We start from the raw sequence: 11,046 nt of genomic DNA, 5'->3' as shown, positions 1-11,046 counted from the left end.
CATATTGAGTAACTCAGTATGCAATCCGATTTCCCATCCAACCTATTGACAAGGAAATCGGATCTCTTATCGTACCAAGTAAACTCAGTTTGGCCCATGGTGAATGTATATGATTTATCCATGCCTTCCATCCATTTTTCCAGCTTATTCAAGGGGTTGAGACCAAAATTAAAGCAAATCCAAAGCTCAAGTGGATCATACCACAGGAAACAGTGGGAATAATGATTCCACCATTGAAACCTTGCTGGCCCCACAGTGATGTTTATTTGTCATCCAACATGTTCATAAGATCATACAAACATTGATGAAGGGAAAAATCAAATATAAGCTTAATCCAAAACTTCCATGGCTCCCAAGAATTTTTCAACAGTAGAAGTTCAATTCACATTGTTTCTTATGGTGTGGTTCATTTGATTTTTTGATATTCTTCATTTTTAAGATCAAAACTTAAAATTATATGGTAAAATGGATGGACGGATTGGATACAATACATAAATCATGGTGAGCCTTAAAGAGTTTACTGAGCACGCAATCCACTTTCGTTGATAAGGTAACAAAGACTTAAACGAAGATACCAAATAAATATCATCTCGATCCAAAAACTTTTGTGCCCATAAGAAGCTTTTGATGGTCAATTACTATTATTTCCTATACTATGATCCACATGAGATTTAAATCTTCTTATTTTTTTGTATCATGTTCTAAAATAAGCTTTCAACACGAATGAACGATGTGAATGTAAGAAAAATACATCACAATAGGCTCCATAATTTGGGATCCCACACACCTCGATGGATCTACACAAGTTTGACTAGCGACATTAGCCAATAACTATATCACTACTAGTTGGTGCTTTGTAGGCCTCACCATGTTACATGTGTTTTATTCATGTTATTCATCAATTTTTTCACATAATTTTAGGGCTTGATTCCAAAATGAGCAAACATAAGCACATCTCAATCTTAGGTGTTCATGATTAAAAACCTTCTAGCGCCAACTATAATGTTTATTTGATGTCTTACCTCATTATTAAGACATAAAGACTTCGATGAAGGGAAAAACAAATATTAATTTGATTTTAAACTTGGGTTAGAGGTCGTCAACCCGCATCCACCCATTGGGTAGGCTTTCACCTTTCGGAAGGCTTGGTCATAGCCCGCATCTGGTAATGCTCTACTAAGATTGACATTTCTTCCAGAGAAGGCCCCTAGGATCGACCATGCATTATGCAAAAGCAATAAATGAGGGATGATATATGAACGTATCATTTTCCTAACTGCTATATATAGTTGTCTTGATAAATAAATTTAACATACAATTATAATTTTATGTAATTTGGCACAAATTAGCATATAATTTACCACATCATAAAATATTGCAACAAAACATTCAAGTCAGTACATCAAGTTACTCAATCTGCTTCAACCAATCTTCTGCTATTGATAGGTGAGATGCACCATTGAATACCCGTCGTCGCAACTTCGTAAATTAAATCTACCTCACAAGGTTGATCAAACCTTGGTGGAGATGTGTTCTAGTGATGTCGGGATGTCTAGTTCAAGGTGGCTAGCATGTCCCACTGAACGGCGAACTGATCATGCTATTGTTTTAGCATTGTTGTAACACCCAATACTTTCAATACTCGGGCGTTACCAAGAAGACCTAATTTAGAAAATGCAAACTCAATTTACGTGAACATTCACACACTCAAGTTCGAATCTGACCATTGAGAGTGATTTAGGACTAGAAATTAATGCATCCATCCGTCGATTTTCAAGATGGACCATCAGACCATATGAGAGGTTTATTTTAGGGTTTCAATCACCCTAATAGACATATCAAACCATTAGATAAGGCCCACTTTACCTGTGGATCTGCCTTATAGTCAGATTAGTGTTGTTGGGACTGACGGATGGGCTAGATTTCACATAAACATCTTGGTTGACCACTAACAATTTGTGTTGAGGTAATCCATCCATTCGACTAACACTTGAACACAACAATTGAATTATCTAATCTATAAGGTTGTCATGGAGGTTCATGGACTAAGAACCTTTATAGTCGTTGATATCGAACTAGGAGCCCATTTGACTATCAGATCAATGAAAACCCACAATTTAGAGATGAAATCTGCGTGTATGGCCCACCTAAACCTTGGATCTGCCTCACTTCGACCAAATGTCCTAACAGGACCCACGAAACTCAATGAATGGAGTGGATGTCATTAGGACACCATTGTGGCCCCCACATTCGTTGCAAGTGCACAATGAGTGCGTGCACCTGCCGAGCACCAGACCTAGAACTCGGTCAAACCGGGAGTTAACCGAGCCTGCTCGAAGAAGAGAAAAACACTCTCTCTTTCGAAAATTTCCCGCTCGCAAGCAGCTTGCAGACAGCGTCCGTTTTTGTCACAAGATGGCTCACCATGGGCCATTGATCAGATGATCTAGACCGTCCATCTTAGAGAACAGGAGATTTAGACCAAACCCCCAAAGTTTCACATGTAGTATCGCACGTACAGATGCACAATCCCGAGTGCAAGCAGGCTAAGTGCAACCAATCTCTTTCCAAAAATAGAAAGTTTCTGTTTTTCTTACCTTTACACACTAGCAATCCGTGTGAAACCTCCCCCTTGTCATCACAGCCCTCCACATAAGCAAATCCCAGCCCTTTAAAGTAGGTTTTCTTATCTACACTTGAAACTTTTCTTCACCCATCGAGCAAATACACTAATCACCGTCCGTTTGGAGGGTCCCACAATGTTTAGAGGCCCAATCCAAGCCATCCAAACACCTTGGAACGGAGGATGACCCTCCCAATCAGAAACTGCCATGATCAAGGGCATCATCTTCTCTGTTGATTAGATAAACCCATCATAATCTAATGGGCCCCATTTGTCGAACGGAGATGTTCATCTGGAGGGCCACTTCAACAGATGATCATCCCTAAGATTACATGTCATCCATGCATTCAAAACAGCCCCTGCCTAGCCGATCTTTTCTAACCCATCTCAAAATGAAATTTATTAATACCTCAACTAATCACTTGATTAGTTGCTTCAAGCTCTCAAAAATAGGATTAACATGGCTTATAAAACCCACTCTTTTAAGGCTGCCATCCGAAATAAATAAAAGAAGAAAAAAACGAGAGAAGGTGAGAGCGTTGCTGCCGCACCAGCTCGAGTCGGGTGGACTTAGTCCAGATGTCGCTGTAAGCAGTAAAGGGAGAGAGTGAGGAAGGAAAGAGAGAAAGAGAAGAAGGGAGAAGACAGAGTGAGCTGCTGTCAAGTCGGATCAACACGTTGGTGTCGCATTATGCTGCTGCCTGAGCTACGGACCATTGATTTGCTGGGTTGCGAGTGCGAGACGCTGCAGAGGAAGAAAAAAAGGCAAAGGAAGAAAGGAAGATAGAAGATTGAGAAAGAGAGAAGATAGCGAGAGAGAGAGAGAGAGGAGAGAGAGAGAGAGAGAGAGAGAGAGGACAACGTCCTCTTTCTACCCGCTGATCCGTTGTCGCACCAGCTTGACTCAGACCGAGTCCGGTCTGGGTTTGGTCGCATGACCTATTTGGTTGTAAAGAGAAGAAGAAAAGGGAGAGAGAAAACCAAAGAAAACGAGAGATAAAGAGAGGGAGAGGGAGAGACCGTGATGAGGCTGCTGCTGTTGAGTCAGCCATACTCGACTCACTGGGTTTGGGTTTGGGTTGGCCAGACCCACTGCTGGACGTCCCAGTAAGAAGAAAAGAGGAGAATCAGAAGAAAAGAAAAGAGAAAAGAGGAAGAGAGAGGAGAAGGAGAGTTGGAGAGCGCCTAGAGTCTTGGGGCTGCTTTCTAGTCGAAACTGAGTCGACTCGGTTGGAACTAAGTCTGACTGGGTCGAGTTAGGCCTAGTCCAGCAAAGTTCCAACAGAAAAGAAGGGAAAAGAGGGGAGAGAGAGTGGGTCTAATGAGCCATCTCGGTTAAAACTCATCAAGCCCAAGTGAGTTGATCCAGGTTGAGGTGAGTCAACTCAACTTCTTACAATGATTAACCCTGATTTAATGCAATTAAATATTTAGTCAATTCCGTAGCTGTAAGTATGTGAATGATATTGCTGCAAATCATTTTCGTTGAGAAGTATAGATCATTTTGAGCCGGGCTAGACCCAAGTTAACTTGGATTTTTGGTAAGCAAGCCCTACTATATCTAGAATATTCATTATAACTAATTGGTGACTAATTTAATATTTGAGATTACACATTTCTTGGATTTAAATTACGCTTTAACTTATGTAGTTGTACCAATTTGAATGTAACTCGAATACTCATTGGGAACTTTAATCATTTGGGCACATCGAAATCTATTCTACCTTAACCATTGACATGTGATATTTTAGGTTAATCAAGTATTTTGAGTACTTTAATAATCTTCAACCAAGCAAGAAATAAATATATGCTCTAAGGCGAGGACTAACACTTTGAGCTTCCCCACTTAAATTCATCGATCTAGACATAGATGATGCATTAATTTCTCTCATTGAGTTCCTTATTTTACTATGTAAATATGTTAATATGTTGCGCACCTGATTCCTTTGTTAGATAATAAACATATCTAGCTCTTTAATTATAGCAAGCATAAATGATTGATGATAACATGCTATCTTTAGTTGTACATTGTTCATTAACTATATGTTTGCCGTTTGCGATTAAGTGATGTAATGAATGAAACCTGTGAGAATTCACCATCTTGCTGTCTATATTTGACTTACGGGACTTGGGTCGCACATCTGCCTTACACGGCTTAGATCACACCTTGCCTACATAGCTTGGACAACATATTTGCCCTATGTGGCTTGGGTCGTATATTTGCCCTACGTGGCTTGGATCGTTTATTTACCCTTTGTGACTTTGATAGAACATTGATGCCATTTTGTGGCTTGTTGGTTATATTCGCATATCTTGTTGATTTTTAGGTCATTATACGGAGTTTATTATAATTTTTGGGTGAAGCTGAAGTTCGCTTGTTGATTTTCTAGCCATCTTGTAATGTTCATACGATTTCCGAATGACACCAGAGTTCCTAAGTTGATTCTCCCTTCATCTTGTAGAGTTCAGTCATACCATGATTTTCGGGTGGAGCTGAAGTTCGCTTATCGATTTTCTAGCATCTTGTGGAGTTCAAGTATGATATGATTTCCAGGTGAAGTAGAGGGTTATATGTTATTTTTCTAGCCATCTTGTGGTGTTCAGTCATACCATGATTTTCGGGTGGAGCTGAAGTTCGCTTATCAATTTACTAGCCATCTTGCGCTGTTCATGTATGATATGATTTTCGGGTGGTCTAGAGTTTGTATGTTGATTGTCTCTTCATCTTGCGGTGTTCAGTCGTACCATAATTTCGGGTGGAGCTGAAGTTTGCTTATCGATTTTCTAGCCATCTTGCGGAGTTCACGTACGATATGATTTCCGAGTGAAGTAGAGATTTAAAGGTTGATTTTCTATTCACCTTACGGATTTCACTTATACCATAATTTTCGGATGAAGCTGAAGTTCACTCATTGATTTTCTAGTCATCTTGCAAAGTTCAAGTACAATATGATTTTTGGGTGTAATAAAAAGTCGTATGATTGATTATTTGATTATTTGAATATATTCACTTGCATTGCGATTGTTATTATATTTTGTTTATAATGAGATTATGTTGATTGGCTTAATATTTGAGTATATGATCATGATTATGAATTGTCCTGTTTAATATATCTATTCTCATGACTTGCAATCTATACTAGATTATGAATGATGAGTGGGTAATCTTAGAGGGTACTCCCCGCTGTGATATCCATTGATCGATGCTATCAAACTGTAACAGTTAATGCAAGTGTGGAGCGAGTCGATGTCATTCACTGGGTCGCTAGAGCAAATCGGGTAGCTGAGGCGTTAAACAAGGTCCCTGCGGTCCATGTTGAGCTCCACCATTAGATGATATTTTCATGTTTTCATTTAATAAACTTTTGTTATTTGGGTTGTATAAGTCCTGTATGGGCGCTACATTTGGATTTTTATTATGGATGGAATGTTTTTATACAATGTATGGTTTACTCTAGTTACATTTGTTGCCAACTCTGATTACTAACAAAGTGGTTTAAATTTACACTGAATTTTAAAGGCTAACACTCGGGTTTTTAGAAAATGAGTCATATACTCGGGTTTAAAAAACCTGGGTGTTACAATTGCCGTCATCCGCACTACCAACCCAAAGGCAGTGTACCACGGCTAAACATTTGGTCTTGCGAGGTTGGCTCGAATAATGGTTGTGAATAATGGGAGTTGAGTGCTATGTTCAGCATTTGCCATGTTAACTAGAGGCGGTGGTGGTGGAAGAGTTTGCCCTACTTCATTGACTTCATTTTCATCTTGCTCGTCAAGAGCTGTTCCAGATTTTTCAGAAATATGATGATTTGGTAAAGAATTATCTGAGAGAAGTGCATTTATAGAGGATATTAAATCATGAACACTACGCGTCTTCTTAAGGGCCATGAGTCCTATAAGATGAACTAATATACATGGTTGTATACACACGCACACACATATGTATGTATGTGTATATATATGTATATATATATGTGTGCATATATATGTATATGTATGTCTGTATATATGTGTATGTATATGTATATGTGTGTACATGTATGAGTGTATATATATACATACACACACACATAAACACACATATACATATACAAACATACACACACACACACACACATATACATATATACATATGCAAATACATGTGTGTACATGTATACATACATATATATATAGATACATAAATACATATACGTATACATATAAATACACACACACATATACATATATACATATGCATATACATGTGTACATGTATACATACACATATATACAGATACACAAATACATATACATATACATATATAAACATACATATACATACAAATACATACATACATACATACACATATATATGTGTGTGTGTGTGTGTGTGTGTGTGGGAAAAGGTTCTATATGGTCGAGCTCATGGGAACTCCCCATGAGGTCAGCTGTGTGGGCCCCACCATGATGTATGTCAAACATCAACACCTTGCATTTGATGGGTCCCCTTTAAATAATGGGATATCCCAAAAATTAGTCGTATATGGAACTATGGTGTGTCATACCATCTAAAATCATGTGAAGACATGCCTAAAACATATGAAAGCACTTGGTGAGGCCCACCTGAAATTTGGATGCATCTGAAACTTGGTCTGACCCCTCATCCAAGTGGGACACACATAATGGATGGACTGGATTTTTGAACCACATCTCGGTGGGCTCAAAAAATGTTTATGAATGTTTTAATGGAAGGTAACCCCTCTCAACTTTTGTATGTGGTGTGGCCCACACAAGTCACAGATTGACTTGATTTTTAAGCCCTGGGCCCACTATGGAATGGTGCATCTCATTGATGGGGTAGATGTTCGACATATATCCTAGTGGAGCCCACACAGCTCGACCTCATGGGGAGTTCCCATGAGCTCGACCATATAGAACCTTTTCCACACACACACACACACACACACACACACACACACATACATACTTCTACACACACATACACACATATATACATATACATATAAACACACACACATATACCCACTTGTGGGGAAACTCAAATCCTCTAGATATAGCATAAAATACCTGAGTATATAAAACCCAGCATGTATAAAAGCTTTTATTCATACTTATATTGTATAATAAAAATAATGTTTTCACATAATGATTAGTTTAACTTTAGAATCAGTCCAATTAGTCATCTAAATGGGTTCAATAAAATTATATACTTTTATCCAAACTTTTCTATGTGACAATTTGATTTTTTAACAATTCCATAATCTAAACTTTGTTGGTGTGAATATAAAATATCTTACATGCAACTAACTTACAGGTTATCCAAACACAGAAACTAAGTTACCTGTAAGTTAGTTACAACTTACACCCAAACATGATTACTAATAACTTTCTTTCACATGTAAGTATATTACCTGTAACTTAGTTACAACTTAAAAAACTTACTGGTGGTGTTTGGGGAAGAAAATTCACCTGTAAGTCACTTACAGGGAACTTCTTGGGATTGGGGTGAGAAGTCACTTCCATGTAAGTGACTTATAGGTCAATGCTCTATTTTTTAAAAAAAGAAAGAAAGAGGGGGAAACGCACCTTTTTGCTCTCTTCAATTGTGACCGATCGAGGGTACGGCCCACCAGATGGACGGTGCAGAGAAAGACGTACATGGGTTTAGAGAATGAGAATCCGGTGATTTCAAGAGGAGGGTTTCTTGTAGGAAGAAGCTAGGGTTTTTGAAATATAAACACTTCCTTTCTTTAGTAGGGTTCTTAAAAGCGAGAGGGGGGAGGGGGGAATTGCATGTGGGACGTGATTTTCCTAGTGACGCTGAACACATGGTCGGTACTCTGCGGGCCCCACCATGATGTGTGTTTATCCACACCGTCCCATCCACTATTCCATATCATTTTCAGGCTTCATCCCAAAAAATGAGGATATCTAAATGTCAGGTGTACTATGCCACTAGAAACAGTAGTGATTAAATTTCCACCATTAAAAACCTTCCAGGACCACTGTAATATTTATTTGACATCTAACCTGTTGATTACGTCATTAAGACCCAGATGAAGGGAAAAAACAATATCAACTTAGTCCAAGACTTTGTGGTCTTAGAAACTTTTTATTGGTGGGCGTTCAATCAACACCATTTCCTATTTTCCTATGATTTGATCCACTTCAAATTTGGATCTATTCATTTTTGGTCTAGTACCATAAAATTATTTGAAAAAAAATGAATGGACTAAGTGGATGAAACACACATCATGGTGGGGCTCATATAGCACTGACAAGTGGCTAGTGGCTATTGGCAGTGTCACTAGCCAATCTGCATCCTACAGAGGAAGCTTGGTGGGCCCGTCGTGATGTTTGTAAGAAACACACCTTATCCATATGTTTTTTCTGTATTATATAGCCCAAAAGTGAGGCAGATCCAAGACTCAAGTGGACACAATTAAATAAAATAATGAGGATTAAACATCCACTATTAAAACATTCATGGGCTACATAAGTTTTAGATCATACCAATATTTCAATTCATATAGTAAGAATGACTTTATAAACAACATTGATGGCATTTAAACATCACGATGGGCTTAGGGAGATTTTAACTTGGTCATTTATCTACCCACATTTTCTTATGTTGTACAGCCCACTTGAGTTTTGGATTTGGCTCATTTTTTTATCCATATCATGTTGTCAAATGTCTTCAATCTATAAATGAAACAAGGGTTCGATCGATCGTCAAGAGTACCCCAAATTATATATATTGGTCTCTAGACAATTTTGGATAGTATTAATCGATAGAATTGTCGGGTCAATCGATCGACAATATTTACAAATACTCATAAACTCTCTATACACTTTTGAGCATGTTCGAGCGATCGAACATATGGGGCTCGATCGATGGAGGATTGATCGATCAATGTTGATCGATCGATGGCTAGATTGATAGTGCGCACAATTTAGGTAATTATAATATTAGTTTCATATTTTAGGTGTTATGCTATATATTTGAGTGTAATTGTAGAATTATGGTATTTCAATTAGGGCTTAAAACGTTTATAGGATTTGAAGATGAGAAAATGAAAGTTTTTTGAATTATAAGTTTTTCTATTTCTTATACTTATCATTTTCATAGTGATTGTTGTCATTTTATGCTGTTATTTTTTTCCATGAGGGTTTTTCCATGTAAATTTTGTGTGTACTTGTGCATACTTTGTTTGTGTTTGTTTATTATCGTGTGATCTGAACTTGTGGTTTGCTTTTACGGTCCTCTAACAAGTAGATTAGAGCTAATGTTGGGGTTTCGAGTTTATATTTGAGACATGATGATTAAGGGTTCACCGAGAAAAATAACTTCGAACTATGAAAAGTGAATATGAGAGGTCTTCTAGTTTAGCAAGAGCTGTGACATGCACTCCTTGGTGTAGAGAAACATCTAGCATTGATGAGCGGTGAAAACTGAGAATAATTGGATGAGAGGGCAAAAAAATTGGTTCAGCTATGTTTGGTAGATGTCGTCGTATACAATGTCCTTAATCAAAAGACCACTACGAGATTTTGGAAGAAGTTAAATAGCTTGTACATAACAAAATCATTGTCAAATCGTTTGTATCTAAAAAGACAATTCTATAATTTGAAGATGGTGGAATGATCATATCTTAATGATCATATCAACGCATTTAATCAAATAATTTACAAATTGCTGAATGTGAAAGTGAAGATTGGTGAGGAAGACTACACCCTAATTCTGTTAAACTCTCTTTTGAAATTTTACGATAGCTTCGTAGACATTATGTGCCACAGTGAAGAGACCGTTGATGTCGAGATTGTCATTTTAGCCCTTCAATCAAATATGTTAAGAAAGAAGGACAACGGCGTAAGGGTCATCTACGGATGGGTTGGTAGCTAGGGGAAGGAATTGTAAGTGGGAGAAGGAAAACTTATGATACCATTTACGTCTAAGGGCAAGGGGAAGATGAAGTTCTAGAACCATGAAAAAAATGGACATATGAAGAATGATTATTGAAATATTAAAGCCCAAAAGGGAAATAAAGCATATGAAGCGCCGAAAGAGGCCAATGTAATGGAATTGAGTGAGGAGGTTGGTAGTAGTGATGTTTTCACTGCATCCAAATCCAGCTATCTCAATGATGAGTGAATTTTGGATATGGGGGCATCATACCACATGACCTCGCATTGAGATTGATTCATCACATACAACGAGTGTGATGGTGGCCAGGTGTTTATGGGCAATGATGTTACATGTAAGGTCATTGGAATTGGATCGGTGTGCATCGGGATGTCAGATGGGATGAAAAGCATTATGACAGATGTGAGACACATCCCTAACATACGGAAGAAGCTAATCTCTCTAAGAGCTTTTGAGGTAATTGGGTGCAAGTTCACCGGGTTTGATCATGTCG

This window comes from Magnolia sinica, chromosome 6 (genome assembly GCF_029962835.1).
Source record: "Magnolia sinica isolate HGM2019 chromosome 6, MsV1, whole genome shotgun sequence".
In the NCBI taxonomy this organism is placed as follows: Eukaryota; Viridiplantae; Streptophyta; class Magnoliopsida; order Magnoliales; family Magnoliaceae; genus Magnolia; species Magnolia sinica.
This window is presented reverse-complemented; position numbering follows the sequence as displayed.